The sequence below is a fragment of the Puma concolor genome, chromosome B1 (genome assembly GCF_028749965.1).
Source record: "Puma concolor isolate L17-30 chromosome B1, mPumCon1.1.hap2, whole genome shotgun sequence".
Classification (NCBI taxonomy): Eukaryota; Metazoa; Chordata; class Mammalia; order Carnivora; family Felidae; genus Puma; species Puma concolor.
Genome location: NC_141670.1, coordinates 187953826 through 187969103, shown reverse-complemented (window position 1 = coordinate 187969103; position 15278 = coordinate 187953826). Strand labels below are relative to the sequence as shown.

Below are 15278 nucleotides of genomic sequence, written 5' to 3'. Positions count from 1 at the left end.
TCTTTTCACCTTTACAAGTGTTCTCGCAGATGGGTCTCATTATTCCTACTTCTACACGGGAGCAAACAGAGTCTCTTCTGCCCTGAACTGCACAAGCACCTATCTCACGGGTAAAAAGTCTCCATAGGGTTCGCCTCACAAGTCCTCCAACTTCTAGAGGTTTTTGGGTTTTTTTTTTTTCCCATCCCCTCCTGCAGCTCCCTCGACTTCACACGAAGCATCTATTTTAGCATCTGTTCAGCTTGACTCCTGTCATTAGATACATTCTTGTGTGTTTATAATGCACCACTGATTTGTTTCAGACTCAATCGTGGGATCTAAAAATAAAGTGATGTTGAACATATTTCTTTGCATATTAACTTTAAAGAAATAGATTAATCTTAGGAATAATCAAAAATGAATGATCCACTCAGCTTGTAGCAGTTACCAAAAAAAAATTAAAATTAAAATTAAAATTAAAATTAAAAGCGCTCAGATTCCCACTTTTCCTCCTTTATCCTTTCTGAATTTATTAATTTAAGTATATACTTCATAATTTCTCATTTTAAAAATTAAGAGGTCTAGTGAGCTTATGGTAACCCAATCATGCTCTTCCCTGGAGACGCTTAAATGAAGGTAGGATTCATTTATTCTCCGAGTCAAATTCCTGTTTTCAAAAATGACATTGCAGCATTGCCCTCATCATCCTGAGATGGAACAAAGAACAATAAATAAGGTGACACATGTAATGGCATACAGTATGGTATGTAACGTAAAGGCACATATATTTTTCTGAAATTTCAGCCATTTATCCAACACATCTGTTCTGTGTGTCGACTACAGGCTAGACACGAGGAAGGATCTAGAACCAAGGCAGGTGAGGTGCCTTCCCCCAGGGAGGCTCCTAGGTAGTGTGGGAGGTGAGCCGGCACATAAACCAGGACAAGACAAGACACTACAGGAAAGGTAAGAGAAGGAGCATAAGCAGTGCAAAGGGAAATTAATTCCTGCTGAAGCAAAAATACGATTCGTCTATTTGATAAATCATCTTGAATGTTTCCCCCTTCAACAAAGACTCACACACGCACACACCCTTTTAAACTATTTGCTTCTTTTCTTTCTTTGGAACCGGAAAACACTGTCAATCATCAGCCCTTGGGTGTTTATCTTAAGCCGTCAACTAGGTCTGGTGACACCGTTTTATTCAAGTCAACATTTTCCTATTAGTGAGAAGGGGTTGCCTATGCAAATACACATGCATTCTGGGGGCAGCACTAAATAATGAGGAAAAGTGCAGTTTATAAAACGCAGTCATTCCACACCACATGTCATTTTGGAAGAGGGAGGGCTACAGTCGACTGTGAACAATTACCAAATTGTCAATGGAATTCAATAAATGTTGTTTAAAAAAACTAATTATTTGTTACAATAACCAGCTACTATTGCCACTTTGTATTTGGAGGTTTGTAAACTGCTTCCATTTGAAATGTAATTGATTCCATTTTTATCATTTGTTCAAGTTTATGTGGTTGTTCTCCTCCTAAGAGATGATAACATCTATTTTCAGCAAATTATACATTATAATTCCTCATCCAAAAGCCGTAACAGAAAACAAAATGCTAATTTATGCTGTAAACGAAACTACAGAATCATAATCACTCATTGTTAACATTAGGGACTAAACTTCTACTGGAAATAATAAATTGGAGCAAACTGTGGTAGGGGTTGCTGGTGAGACTCTTCTTTCTTTTTCTTTGTGCCTCTTGTTTTGCTTTGTCGTTACACAACCAACACACTTTTTCTAATACGCTTTCAGGCAAGAGATGACACGGATGTTCTGTATTCTCCCGGATAGGAGCCAAAGGCTCCCTTCTGCCCCTTAGCTATATCACCTGGAGTTCTAGATTTCAAATCTACCGGAAGAAGGTAATGCTCACAAAGCAATCAGAGGTGCACGCAAAAGAGGGGACGCATATCAGAACTGCACACCTGCTCTTCCACATCTCATTAAGCTTCCAAACTTACATTTCCCTTGACGTCAGCGATCACTCTCCCCATTTCTCCTGCCCCCACCCCCCACCCCATGCCTCTCCTCTAGGGCGATTCTTCTGCAACACTTTGCTGTCGAGGGGAGCCTTCCCCCCGCGGCAAGCTTCCCCTCTGCATCAGGGACTATGCGAAATCTAAAAGCAAACAAACGGAAATCCAGTAACTTTAACGAATCAGGTCAATTCTTACTAAGACAAAAATCAGGGGAGGGCGTATCTGTGACCATATTCCAGACACTGCCTTCCTTAAATAGCTAAGTTCAAGGGAAACGCGGGTAGGCATTTCTCCTTTCCTTTTTTCCACAAACATTCTCCAAGAGAAAACTATTTAAATGTAATTATTATATCAAAAACGTGAATTCTTTGAACGGACCAAAAAGTCACACTGCCTTCTAGAGTAAATCACTTTTCTGCTGCCCTTTTATTTAATGTCGGCTGCTGCCCACATTTACCTCTTCACCGGCAAAGTGTGATCATTGATTTCCTATGGTCTCTCTAGAAGGAAGTTCTGCTTCCTTGATGATGACTACAAAGGGTAGGTGACCCCATTCTCATTCCAATGCAAACCGTGCACTTTTACATTTCCGCTAGGGCCACAGGAATGTGAAAATACCGAGAAACTGCCCTCTTCCTAGAGACTGTCTTGCTGTAACTACTGACATTTAATGTTTTCCCTCCCCTTCCCACGACTGCATTTTGGAAGATCACAATATAAGGGATGAACCACGAAAAGCCCTGAGGTTCACGATGGACAGAAACGTTAGATGCATGATTCAATGCAAAAGACACCTGTTATAACATGACCATGCTGAAAAAGATAAGTTTGGGACTAAATTGAAAATATAACCGTATACAGGGCAACTCAACATGATATGGGTTTGCTTACATAATGAGAGTAAGTTTATGCCTATATATGTATGTATACATATATACATATATATATATACATGCATATGATACATGACACATAGATCCTACATAAACTCACACAAATACACACACATATGATAGGATTTTCATGATGCATCTGAGTGATTATTTATAAAACTATTCTATTCATGAATCTTAAAATTACATTTGTTCTGTAGAGTGTTATTACACTGATACTCACATATATTTGTAATGGGTCCTCCACTAAGTCATAATTATCTGAGGTTGGGAGCTGGCAATCTAAAGACCCTATCTCTCAAACTGAATCAACCATTCAAACCAAAAAAAAGGGGGGGAGGCAAACTGAAAACATTTAGTCCATCACCAAGAAAAAAGAAAAGCATCAGGTGGTTGCGGTTGGTTTTGCTGAAACAGAAGACTTCATCTCATTTACCAAAGAGAATCTTACCCGGTTATGTAAATGACCAGAAAAAAAATGGACAAACTTGGGCAAACACAGGCAATCTTCACTATTTCATGAAGCTGGGAAATGAAGGACACCATCACAAACTTGCTAGACATGTACCTGCAGCCACGTGATGTCTTACATTGTACTGGAGAGTCAGTAGTGTGGAGAGAAAGAATTAGTTGGTACTCTGAGCTCTGAAACCAGACTGGCTAGAGGAGACCCTAGGTTCGCCCCTACCCAGCACTGAGAGACAAAGTATTTAACTCTGTGCCTTATTTTCTGCATCTATCAAATGGGAACGATAACAAAAGTACCTCATTCGTATGTTGTCTTGGAGATTAAAGGATTCAAATACTCGCAGAGTGTTTGGAACAGCATTAAAAAACAGCAGCTCTCATCACTGCTGCTTGGTTCCTAAGTTTCAGGTTACCAGAATTTTACAAGGAAAAGCAAACAGTATTTCCAAGCTGGTGCCTTAAGGAAGCCAGCCATACAGGAAGACCCCCAAGAAACCCAAAATATTACAAAAGTCTCTTTCACTCTTCTATCCACCGAGGAGACACCCAACGTTGGGAAAACGGGGGTCATGTGAGCCAGATTTAGAAAATGTACTTCTAAAATGTATTTAAAGTAAATATATAGAAATGCACCTAAAAATGACTTTGCAGTTCATCCGCACATCTTCAGGAAAATAAAAATGTTTAAAGTGCATAGAAACCCAGTTTAGGGGCGCCTGGGTGGTTCAGTTGGTTAAGCGTCCGATTTCGGCTCACGTCAGGATCTCGCAGTTTGTGAGTTCGAGCCCCGCATGGGGCTCTGTGCCGACAGCTCAGAGCCTGGAGCCTGCTTCGGATTCTGTGTCTCCTTCTCTCTGCCCCTCCCCCACTTGTGCTCCGTCTCTCTCTCTCTCTCTATCAAAAATAAATAAATGTAAAAAAAAAAAATTAGAAACCCAGTTTGTATCTTTGGAACTTTAAGATACTGGTTTTCCAACAGCTTTGTACATGCAGGACATTCCCAAGTCTTGGCTCATCTCCGTGGATCCAAACATTGTTACTACTTTGAGAATTATGAAATAACCAGGAAAGAAGAAAAGAGTATTGAATTCTTTATAGTACTTGGATTGGATGGGAAAGAAGCGTTCCTCAGTGGGCTGCTTTCTGCTTGGCTATCCATATTCATGGAAGTTCTGCCAAGCCAAAAAAAAAAAAAAAAAAAGGCAGTCAGCACAAGCTTTCAACAACTTACCCACATCCATTAATGATTCTGCATTGAAACTTCTATCCTGCCTGAAAAGATAGAGTAGAAAGAACTGCAGATGCTGGCTAACAAAACTCCAGGGCCGAATTCAAAACAGTCACTGCCTACTCTGGAAAGCTAGTGTGTGTCCATATAAGGATGCCATTTTATATTTCGAGTCTGGAAAATCTGAGGGAGAGGCAGGGGCTGGGGGAGGGGGCAAGAAAAGCCAAGAAGCATAGTCGAGTCTGGTGGTCGCAGGTCTCTTCACAAACTCAGGTTAGGCTATCCAGTAACCGAAGAACTGGGCAATCAGGTGAGTAACGTCAGATGTCTGGCCTCGTGGATTGGCTCCATTTTTCACTTCCCACTGATTGATTCAATATCATACAGACCCGGCCTGCCTTGATTTGGGCTCACACAGTGACAACCAAATAAAGGTGACCTAGGTCCACGCTGCAAGCAGTAATGACCACTCTACCTTCCGCATCATGATGGAGACTCAAACCACCACAGGAGAGCCTTGCAGGTTGAAAAGCACAACAGAAAAAGATAATGCTGGATTTTGGAAGCTCACACTACTGCCATCCCTAGGCGTGAAACTGTAAATTAAAGAATGGTCTGCTGTCTGCTGCACTGAGCCAACTCAGAGACATTTCACATACACACTTTAATTGGGGTTTTCATCTGAATCGAAGAAATAAATTCCACCTAAGCAGATGCTTCCCACACACACACACACACACACACACTCGCACGATGGTATGTTTTGCACATTGGCAAGTGGGTGCAAACGATCTGCAACATGGTCTATTCAGATATAAGATGGAATTTCCCAGTTTTTAAATGGTAACAGATGCAGTTTCGGCTCTGATACACATTGGGCTCTCTCCCAAAATATCACCCTGATCCCCCCTCCCCCAGCCTGAGTGCTAAAATGTCACAGAGAAGCCTGAACACCTTGGAGTCAACAATCATTCGTGGTTGGGTTTCTGTTTTTGTTCTGGGGTTCGGTAGTGAAAAAATGCCCCAGTTGTTTCCAAATTTCTAGATTTCTATATAAAGAGCCCCCATCCTCATTATTTTTTTTCACTTGCTTGTTTATAACTAGAGGTGTCATAATCATGTTTCTTGTGAAAATGAACGTAATCAGAATGCCTTGTGATTCCAGGAAAAGAGCTTCTTAGGGAGACATGCCTGCCTGCTATTGATGTTGTAAAAAGGCTCCTTTTACATGGTATTAGATGTCGAGAGCACATCATATTGATCTAGAAATAAAAAGCTTGATTTTTTTTTTTTTTAGTACAGTCAACCCTTACGTTCATGAGCACTTTGTAACACCAGGAAGATGGTTTTATTTTTAATTGAGGTAGAGTAAACAAATTATATTTGAAGAGCAAAGCTATTTTTAGGGAGTGGAGGGTTTGTAAGCTTTTTTGGCAGGAATTCAGGTAAAAATCATGAATAAGTCTCACTCTCTCAAATTTGGCCCAGGCCTCCCCATAGCAGCCCTGCCTGAGTCCAAGATGAGATTTAGTGTTGCCTTTGGTTTTGTTTGTTTTTCCTTTTTCGACGAAGAACAGTTAGGGGCAGGCTTCTCGGTCATGTGCCCATGCCCCACCGCTGCAAATGTGAACTGGAGAGCACTAAGGACCTAGGTTCTTAGGCACATAGCTGCATCCCTGGAAAATGGTGATCCGGCCGCGCTGGAAACCGCAAACCCCGGCAAGACGCACTGCCTGGCCGCGTTCACCACCAGAGATGAAGGCTTCGGTAGCACTTGAGGGCACCCTTCTCTAATGAGGTACATCTCTCGTTTGTTTCTGTACTTTATCGTCAAGTTCACACCGCACCACTGGAAGAGAGATCAATATTGCAAATCATCTCCCTCTCCCCACCATACAATCCAGCCTGCGAGCTAATCATCCTCCACAGAGCAGCGCCAGCTGCTTTATCAGAAATTCTTTCCGATTTTCTTAGCAACACGAGTCTCCCTTTCTAGAAGAAAGATCTTGCCTTTTGGGAAAATGCTTTTCCAAATCAAGTTAAACTAACTTTACCCGAGGAAACCGATAGGTTTCCTCTTTATAAATGCCGCGCCCCCCCCACCCCCCGCTTCTCTGGCTCCCTCTTTCCTTTACTCCGATCCTGCCCCCTCTCCCCTCCCTCTCGCCCACCTCCTACGGTTTCCAAGGAGTTTGCACGTGACTGCCAGTCTTGCAAATTCGGGCCACGGCCCTACGCTCTTCAAACGCTCACAAACGACTTGTTCCCTATCTCCTTAAAGATGTTGCCAAAGCTCGCATCGCTGTAAAGCTGTCTCACTGCGAGTTTCCTTCCATCCTTTTTCTCTCTTTTCAGAGGCGAACGCAGTGCCTGAGTTTCGCGGCCTCGAGATACAGGTCGGAGGTACGCGCCTGGAAACTTATCCTAACGCATCTGACTCCGGGATTGGGGGGCGCGGCGCTGCCGAGGAATCCCGAGTCCCGAATCCCCGCCGGGCTCGTGCGGGCTGTGCGCTTCAAGCCTTTCCTGCTCGTCTCGGTCCTTAAAGGCGAGCAGGGGTTGGTTTCTGACTCATCGACAATCACACACACACACACACACACACACACACACACACACACACACACGAGCGCGGACGCCCGCTCCTGGGGAGCTGGAGTTGGGTCGTCGGCCCTCGACTACCCGGAGCCGGTGCGGGTTAGCACGCAGAGCACGGGGTCCCGCAGGACCCGGGGGATGGTCTGAAGAAAGCCCCCCTGCACCGGCCGTGGGCAGCCACGGCACCCCTCGAGTCCCCCAACTCCAGCGCCAGCCCGACCACCCTGGCAGTTTCTTCAAGTTTCTACTCACAGCGGGGCCTCCCCTTTCCCGGCTGCCTCGCCCCGAACCCCCCACTCCACGCGCCTGGACAGCCCTGTCGCCCCATCCGCAGCTCCGTGCCGGGCGCGCTTTCCGGGGGCCGCCCAGACGCCCCCACCCGCGGCGGCGGCCCGGCGGTCTGGCCGGAGCTCGCCGCCGCCTCCCGCTGCTGCTGCCGCGGAGGCAGGAGCCTCTCCAAGGCTCCCGGACCGCCCTTATGTATTATTCACTCGGATGGCCGCGGCGCGTTCTGGGGAGCCCTCGCCGGAGACGCCAGGGCTTCGCCCGGCAACTACTAGTTTGGAGATTTCCGTTTCTTCGAAACTGGGGGTGATGCGGGGGCGGCGGAGCGCATTTTTCGGTTGTTTTGCTTCGGGGGTTTGGCTTTTCAGCCTGGAGCTCACAGGAGCGCGCTGCGCCCCGGGCCCGGGAGGGAGCGCGCCAGAGCCGGCGAGTGCGGCGGGCAGCCCCGCGAGCGGCCGAGGCTGGCGGGCAGGCTGGGGAGAAGAGACGCCGCGGCGGCCCCGTGAGCCGGGCCGAACCGAGCTGTTTTCCTCGACACCCCCAACCCCCGCCGCCCGGCTCCCCCCGCGGCGCGCACTCCGCCGGGCTCGGGAATCCCCAGCGCCCGGAGCCCCGACCGCCCACCGAGTTGCTGCTGCCTTTCACCATTGCTCCTTCACCTCTCCTCCGGCCCCAACTTTCCCCAGCCAGGACATGCGCGGGTGCGCGCGCGCGCACACACACACGCGCGCGCGCGCGTGCACACACACACACACACACACACACACACACACACACACCTCCCCTCCCTCGACTCCAGCTCCACTTCCCCGTGTAGTTTGGAGATGACAGATGCCTGTAGACTTTCACCAAACAAGCGGTGGGGGCAGCAGACTACAACAGTTATTTAATTAAAAGGTATTTTTCCTCTCTCTCTTGCTCGCTCTGGCTCTCAGAATAGCTTTTGCACCCCTAGACCCTGAGCACAGTCCTGTCTCTCCAGGTTATCCGTGGCCGGCTAACACCCATCTCCTTCCACGCCCCCCCTTCCGGCGTCCACCTCCAGCTTCCCCAGCCCCTCCACCTCGGAGTCACACCGACATGCACACCTAGAGGCCGGCGGCGGGGAGCGTCGAGGGCACGATGCAGCCGGACTGCATTGCACAGTCATCAAAGTTAAGTGTGTGTGTTTGTGGGGTGCCTGTGCGCGCCATGGGAAGCGCGGGGTCATGGGCGCCGGAGCATCCACTCTGCCCCCCCACCCCCGCCTCCGCGGGGTCAGGGGACGCCTCCACTTGAGATTGCAGCCATTTTAGGGAAAGAGATAGCTCCGGGCCCGGGGGGGAGTGGAAGGGGAACAGCACGTCGCGGGGGACTCACAGCTCCGCAGCCCCTCGGCGCAACTGGAGGGCGGGCAGGCGCCGGGCGCACAGGGGCGCGGCGCCCGCGGCGACTTGGGGAAGGTTGCGCTCGAGTTCCCCGGTTTTGCCAGGAGTTGTTCGGGGTAACGTGCCGGCTCCTGCCTCTTTCTCGGGTTCCCGCTGGGCTGGGAGGTGGGGGGGGGTAGGGAGGCAGATTGGGCATGGGAGGGACGCGACCGCCCCTGGAGACTGAAGAGCTGGCGCTGGGGAAGAGGGGCACCTCCTCTCGCCGCTTGGCACTGACCCAGACAGTGCGACCCACTTGGCCCCCCAGCCTCCCCACCCCCCTCCCAAGCCTCTGCCTCCCCGCCGAGTGCCAAGTGAGCGCGCGGCAGGGGGCACAGGGCGCGACGCCGCCGGGCCCCGAGCCACCCCTTACCTGGTTGGAAGGGGTTTCCCAGGAGGAGCCGTAGTTGTAAAAGAAGGAAGAGAAGAAGGTGTCTTCCGACAGCCCGCAGCCCGCCATGCTCTGGATGCAAATAAAATGAGGAAAGAAAAAAAAAAAAAAAAAGCACACACACAAAAGCAACCCAAAATTTTCAAAATCAAATTAAACCAATAAGCGAAGAACAAATTCTCTTGAAAATAAAGAAAAGGAGGGGGAAGGGAACGGCAAAGGGAACGCAAACTCTCGGCGGTGCTCGCTCTCCGGGTGAGGAGGGATGCTCGGGCTGCCGCCGCCGCCGCCGCCGCCTTCTCAAGACGGTACCTACAGAGGTTCGTCCTGACTTGGGCAGCCGCTGCCGCCGCCGCCGCCGCCGCCTGTGCCGGCTGCGTGTGTGCGCGCGTGTGTGTGCGTGTGCGTGTGTGTGGTGTGTGCGCGCAGAGCGAGAGACCGCAGGGGAAGCGAGAGGGCGAGAGAATGAGCGAGCCGGGATGGAGGGCGCAGAGGCAGAGCGGGCGGGCGGGCGTGTGCGCGCGGGGGTGCGTGCGTGTGTGTGTGCGCGCGTGTGGCTGGGTGTGCGTCTGTTTGGGGAGCTCACCGGAGAGCCGGGGCCGTCACGTGGGCGCGCTGACTCCGCCGGCTGCCGGGGACAGCCTGTACTACAGCCCCGGCCACTAAATCAGCCCGCGCCGCCAGACCTTTGCAGCCCCCCCCCCCCCCTCCACCCGGCTCCCCGCACGGCCGGCCGCGCGCGCTCCGGGACGGCAGGGGGCGCGGGTGCGGCCGCGGGCAGGTGGGCGCGCGGGGAGGGGGAGAGGAAGATGCCCGCGGAGACGCACATGTCCCTCGCTACGCCCCGCACCCTCCTAGCGAGCCTTCCTCCCGCCCTCTTTTGAAGATTTTTTTTTTTTTTAATTCCTAAAATTGCTTTCCCGTGCAGAGACCCCTCTTCCAGCCACGGGAAATTATTTTCACACAGTTGCTATGTCTCGATTTTCTTTCTTTCCCCGGGCCCCTCGTCCCCCGCGTGCGCACACGCAGGCACACACACACACACACACGCACACACACCCGTGGCCGCCTCCTCCCATCCCAAATGCAAAGCCACTTCCTTTTGCCGGTTGCTGTAGTTAAGCTAAGTCAATGCTACATCAAACTAGGCTAGGCTGAGAAAACTGGAAAGTGGATTTAGGGGACAATACTGCCCCAGCAGGAAGAAAGGCTCTAGTTTGGCATTCTGTTGATTTAACAGTTTAAGACGAAAAGGGATTTTGTAGCTTCTGCAACTAAAACTCAGGCCCCTTGAGTCACAATTCTTTAAATGGAGCAATTCTCTTAAGTCTATTGTATGTTCTAAAAATATAAACAGATATAATCCCCCCACACACACACACCTCAAGATGGTATTTAGGACCAAACCTCCTTTTCAGTTTTAATAATTGAGTAGCCAAAAGTTTTTTCTAATGCAAAAACCCATTCCTTACCTGCTCCCCCCAACTCTTTATACAGATCTCTCCAGTGAGTAAAATTCAAATAAAAATGGGCCTATCAGTGTAAGATGCTCTTACAAGTACTGGAATCCTCACAGGAAAACTTGAAACAACCTGTTATAGACAATTTATATTGTTTTCTTTCTGAATTCTTTTTTCAAATGCTGCCCATTTTTATTCAGACCGATTGTGTTTTTCCAAGACTTCACACTTCCTCCTACAAATTACCCACTTGAGGTCGAAATCCTCTGTGAAATAAACATTTCCACAGCAACCCAGTGATGTCACAAACATCGGCTCGTGATTTCAGAGGGGAAATAAAGCAGGAGAAAGGATCTCCGTAGAAAGAGTTTCTGTTTCTTGCAAATAGCATTGCTCGCAAGTAGAGATTCAGAAAATATATTAGATTTCTGGATAAATACTTGTATTTGGGGGTTTTGGGGGGAGGGTTGTTTGTTTCTTCCTGAGACTGACTTATTTTTCAAAGATACATCAAATGATCTTTAAAAAAAAAATAGGTCACCTTCCTCTTCTGGGTTTGTGAACAATGGCGTTTCAAATCAGTGGTCCCTAACCACACTGGCCACTACAGATTTTAATGAAGGGGAAAGGGATTTTTTTCCAAAGAAAGAACGAAAGAAAAGAAAGAACATGGAGAGATGAAATTTAAGGTACTAACTTCACACCCAAATAATGCTGACTGACTTCGCTTCAAAAACACAATAGTTTTTAAGAAGTATTAGACCCACAAAATTCTATTCAGTTATCAAAATTAGTGCTGATCTCACCATTATTGAATAGAGGGGCTTCACCTCCGTCATTCCTTCTATTGTTTCCTGGGGAAAGATGGAAGCATTCTTCATGCTGTTTTAATCCTCCTGCGTAAGCCTATAAATATTACATGTAAAAGGACTGGAAAATATAAGATTAGGACCAATGTCTGGGGTTTCTTAGCTCTCTTCTCTAAATAAAGTTCTGGAGATAATATTTCTACTATGGACATATAGAATATTGCTTCTATAGAAGCCTAGTCTGTAGAGTGCTTTCATTTACAGGTGACCTTTGAACAATGCAGCGGTTGGGGCAGACCTCCGCACAGTCGAAATCTGGGTCTGACTTTGACTCCCCCCAAACTTAATTACTAATAGCTTACTGTTGATTGGAAGCCTTACCAACAACATAAATAGCTGATAGACATATGTTTTGTATATGTATCATATACTATATTCTTACAACAAAGTAACCTAGAGGGGCTCCTGGGTGGCTCAGTCGGTTAAGCGTCCAACTTTGGCTCAGGTCATGATCTCACAGCTCGTGAGTTCGAGCCCTGCGTCGAGCTCTGTGCTGACAGCTCGGAGCCTGGAGCCTGTTTCGGATTCTGCGTCTCCCCCTCTCTCTCTGTCCCTCCCTGGCTCTCACTGTCTCTCTCTCTCTCTCTCTCTAAAAAATAAATAAACATTAAAAAAATTTTTTTAAAGTAAGCTAGAGAAAAGAAAATGTGATCAAGAAAAAAATAAGGAAGAGAAAATACATTCACGGTACGGTACTGTATTTATTTTAAAAAATCCATGTATACCCGGACCCGTGCGGTTCGAACCCATACTGTTAAAGGGTCAACTGTATAGTTTAGCTCGAATTTACATTCTGTGCCTGCAGCCACTTATTGCTTCCCTGGTTTCCACCAGCCCAGTAGAGGAAGTTACTTCTGTCTCTGTGATCCCCTTTTCGTATTGGTTGAATGAGTGGATTTATTCCTCACAACGATCCTGGAAGAATCAGACTCTTCATCTCCATTTCACAGATGGGAAATAGGCTCAGAGATGCTAAAGAACTCTGCCTAAGTTCACCCCGCTGCCCAGTAGGAACTGAACCCAAACTTTGAGACCCGCCTACCTCTCCCATCCAGCTCTGAGCCCATCATAGTACTGCCCTATGACCCGTTCACATACCGCACCCCCCCCCCAGGAATAGAGACAGTGGTTCCCCCCTCTAACTGCCGAAATGTACATTTGTGAGACGTGTTCACTTAAACGATGATCGCGCATTCACTAGCTCATCCACTCTTCATGAAGACCCTGTTAGGAAGCTCTCGCTATTCTTGTTTTATAGATGAGGAATCGGACTCAGACTCCCAATTCCCCCTCCAACCCACTGCTAGTTAAAAGGCAGAGCTGGGTCTTGAACCAAAGACTTCTGGTTCGTGACTTCTCTTTCCCTGAATATTAGTCTTGCCCGACCCCAAACACACAGGAAAAATAGGTGCATGGGTCCACTGAGCAAGGCCCGGGACTGCAGAGACCTGCAGGGGCAAAAGGCAGGGACAGGTGGAAAGAATCTTCTCGGAGTGACACGCAGGAAAACATTTGTACAAATGAAGTCTGGCCTCCAGCCACCAATGTTTGGCTCCCTTCAAATCTCTGGCTCTTTCTCTTTAAGCAGAGGAGGCCCGAGGAGGGCCACCTGGACAGACTTCTGACAGAACGCCTCCCTCTCTGCCCAGCCTGCCACCCTCCCAGGGCAGCCCTGTCACCCTGAAAGAATTCTTCCTCAGTAGATTTGCTCACCTGGCATGAGCACAGTAACGTGGAGGTTTGTTTGCCAGTTCCCAACAACATAAAAACAAGCCATCCCCTCCCTCCCTACCCCCACTGGGGCCCAGAACAGATGCAACAGCCCCTCGGGAAGCAGAGAGAAGAGAGCAAGCTCGTTGAGGAAAGATCACCCCGGCCACCTTGCCAACTTCTTGCTGTACGGTAGTCAGAGGTCTGAAGATAGAAACCCGAAACAGAAAGCTTTTGATTTCTAAATCCGCTGCAGTTGGGTTTTCTCAAGACAAACCAAACTTTCTTCTGCATACATTCCTGTCATCTTGCCAAGTCATGATTTGTCACAGCAAAAATGTGTGATTTGTCCAACTGGTATCATCCCATTAATGAGAAAACCCATCTTTATTCACAAACACTTTCCCCCCCAAGACGTAAGTTTTGCATTAACCTCATATTGGAAATTGGTTAATAGTCCAGATGATGCTGGGGTGTTTTCCTTTTAATAAATGAGGTGCATTTACAGTCTCTACCACTAGAGTATCATTTAGTGAATGGTGGCTCTGCTCTGCAGATGGGAGAGGCCAGATTGTCGTGGATGTGGATAAAAAATGATCGTTTGGGCTAAAACTGCAGAGGGGAAGCAGATGTGATACACAAAAGAAGTAGAATCCATTCAGCCTCCTTCCTTTATTAAAACAAAGTCTGCTAATTTGTCTTATTTTTAAAAGCCCTCTGAATACAAACTCATGTGTTACTTCTAGGCAAAGTGAAAACCAGCATCGTTCCTGCCTTCAAGAAGTTTATAGTCCCTGACAAATGTTGTTTGATCTAACAATTATTGTAGTTGCCAATTTTTCTCTGTAATTGTTTAAAAATTTCCAGCCTCTCAGCAAAAGCGCAGCTACCCTGGGGAAAGGTGAAAAGGCAGAAGCAGCGAGACAAGGCAAAGTGCGGAGGGCAGAGGAACGGCATAACAGTGAAAAGCACGGAAAGGCAAGGACATAAGGAAGGATGCAGAAGTTAAGGCAACAACAAACTATGGCAGAAAATAACTACGGCGATAAGAAGTACAAACACGTACCGAATGCTTACGGTATGTTAGGCGTGATGTTAAGCGCAGGGCAGTCTTTCTTACTGTGAGACAAGAGTTTTAGTGCCAGTTGTTTATTTGGGAGGAGATCCTAGGAGACACAGTAGGGAAGTAAAAGAAGTGAGAACAGGAAGTGAAGGACGCATGATGGTTGCTACCTTGGGCAACTGGAACCCAGTACTACTCGAGAAAACCTTGCAGGTAGTGGAGCGTGCACATATCAGACTCACCCATCGTAGGGGTGAGGGGGACAGGACCTGGGTACTGACCCTCCAACTCCTCAGCTAAAGGCTGCTCCCAGGTGTTGCTAACTCCCCGGTACGTACGACCTGGGGCAAGCACGGATAAGGTGGGGTCTGGCCGCCAGAGAAAGTCCTCAGGCAGAGGGATGCACGGGCTGTTAGAATCTGCGGCCATGTACATGGAAATGGTAGGGGCTGTGGGGATATGGGTGGGGCTCCAAGAGCATCTGCTACCCAAACATTAACTCATTTCATTTTACAAAAACCTTGTGAAGTGGGAACTATTACATTTCCACTTTCCCCCAGAGAACACAGCCTAGGAGAGTAAGAAGTGGCATCTGTTGTTTTTACCCAGTTACCATCAGTTCCCTCTTCCAGTAACAGCCCCCTGCTTTCCCTTTGAGAAACATTCCCTCCCCCGGCTCGGTGATCTGACCTAACTGCCTCACTGCAGATATGTGCCTGTGACCCAAGCCGTCCTGGTAAGAGCTCTCCCTCTGATTTTCACAGGAGCTGTAGGGCAAGAGGTATGCTCTTTCTGCTGGGAGAGCAAAGCCAGGAAGATGTAAGCCTGGAGCTGTTCCAGACCGTGTTACTCCCACGAGAATGAACCCAACTGGGCTTGAGAATG

At 48.2% G+C, this 15278-nt stretch overlaps 1 protein-coding gene across 1 annotated transcript in view; it reads right to left on the bottom strand.

Moving 5' to 3' along the window:
- Nucleotides 1–9386, bottom strand: part of PPARGC1A (PPARG coactivator 1 alpha) — a 654387-nt gene extending 645001 nt beyond the window's left edge. Inside the window, exon 1 of the mRNA XM_086705322.1 lies at nucleotides 9274–9386. The gene's annotated coding sequence lies outside the window, so the exon portion shown is untranslated. The remainder of the gene's footprint in view (nucleotides 1–9273) is intronic.
- Between the last annotated feature and the right edge of the window lie 5892 nt (nucleotides 9387–15278).